This window comes from Trifolium pratense, linkage group LG6 (assembly GCF_020283565.1).
Source record: "Trifolium pratense cultivar HEN17-A07 linkage group LG6, ARS_RC_1.1, whole genome shotgun sequence".
Classification (NCBI taxonomy): domain Eukaryota; kingdom Viridiplantae; phylum Streptophyta; class Magnoliopsida; order Fabales; family Fabaceae; genus Trifolium; species Trifolium pratense.
The window spans coordinates 22436885-22438643 of record NC_060064.1 but is presented as its reverse complement, the minus strand read 5'-3'; the positions used below and the strand labels follow the sequence as shown (position 1 = coordinate 22438643).

The window sequence follows — 1759 nt, the reverse complement described above, 5'->3', positions numbered from 1 at the left end:
ATAGTGACTGTGACAGCCGTTTTTATTCTCCCACTGTATGTAATTTCAAGCTTGTATGTAATTTGGTAATAGGTATTTCACTAATTTAATCTACGTTTTGTTTTCTTCTTTGCAGAATATGAATGAAGAAGAACTTTTTAATCAGCTGTTCAAAGCTAGACTTGGACATTCTCCATATGACAAATACGACGGGTGGTCTGATATTGCCTTGGGGAGCAAATTGTGAAAGAATTGGGAAGTCATAGTCTATTTCACAATCACACGATAACCGACGTGTTGGAAGTTGTCATCAAATATTATAAGGAGTATACAAGTGACCCTGGATTGACTCAAAAGCGGTTGAGTCGTTCTCTCAAGCTCAATATTCGTCAAGTGTTTGACTCCTTTACTGACAAATATGGCTCTCTAACATTTGATGCCCTTGAAACAGTGCACTCTTTAGTTAGGCCGGAAAACAGTCTGAGTGATGAAATCATAGGGTACAAAAATGATGTCTTGGAAGAACTCATTAAGGTTTGTGAGGAGAAGGCGGGAAGGATTCCCATCCTTCCCTCCACATCAGATAGAAGGGGAATTTGAGAGTATAGGAAGGAGGAGGAATTCTATCATGGGCACAAGCACAAATAAATTTCATTTAGGCACACTCACAACAATGTATAAAAATTAAAGAAAAAACAATTAAAGTGATATTGATTGATGTGACCATTTTATTTTTCTTTTAATTTTTTAAATTCATGTGTGTGTGCATAAATTTGTGCCTATATGTCTTGTGCCTATACAAGAATACCTCTAGGAAGGAGAGGGGTTATGCGGGGCCTGTAGCACTGCAATATGGTGAAGATTTGACTGCTCTGGGAATTACTAATGATACGAAGTTTTGGTTACTCCAAAATTGTAATCCAAACTCTGTTGAATATATAGCTTTGGTAAATCAGCCTCTTCAAACAAGACTCGATTATTTTCGGAGACTTCTTGAACAAGCTGCTATACTTGAAGCCGAAGGTTCCAGCCACCAGTGCTAAGTCTTCTAAAAGAAGAAAAGAACCAAGGATCAATTCCTAGGTACACATTTCCTTTGCAAAATCTATTTTTTGACTTTTTCAAAATCTATTTTGACCCTGGATTTCTTTAACATTAAGCATTACAAAGAAGTGGCTATAACAAGAGAAACTACTTCATACCCTACAATTTCACCATGTTTTTAAGGCTACTGGATCAACATAGTAATTGAATGATGGAATGCTTTATATCAGTAACGATTATTCTACTTTATACTAATACAAATTGTGTTGTACGTGTAGGCTAGGTTGTGATGCTCATATTGCTGTTGTCCCAGGTGCTGCATGTCCGCCTCTGCTGCCCCAACCGGCCTCGGATTCTATTAGGCACTTGGATTATGTTGCATAAGCTCAACAAAAGCTAGGCCAAACGGATCCTTGGTCACATGACATGGTCGAAACTGCTACATTACATAATATGCGAATTCCTGTTTTTGAGTACAAAGATTGCTGAGACTGGATATGTTCGGTTTCATTTTGCTCCAAAAATGGGGCGGAATGAATATCAGATTTGTTAGAATTGTGTCAATTAAAATTAGAATGAATAAACTAGACCCGTTATTTGATTTCTTTACTTGAATTTTCAAATCGTAAAGATTTATATTATGCTATATGCTTAAATGTTCAGAGTATATTGTTGTGTATTCTATGTGATGTGAGATACTAATATTAACATTAGTATCAATTATTTAAGAATGATT

General features: G+C 36.2%; 1 long non-coding RNA gene across 1 annotated transcript; it reads left to right on the top strand.

Moving 5' to 3' along the window:
- On the top strand, positions 1-1759 carry LOC123892803. Its single transcript, XR_006803282.1, has 3 exons — positions 1-35; positions 116-1062; positions 1302-1759. It is a non-coding gene; the product is annotated as an uncharacterized LOC123892803 (long non-coding RNA).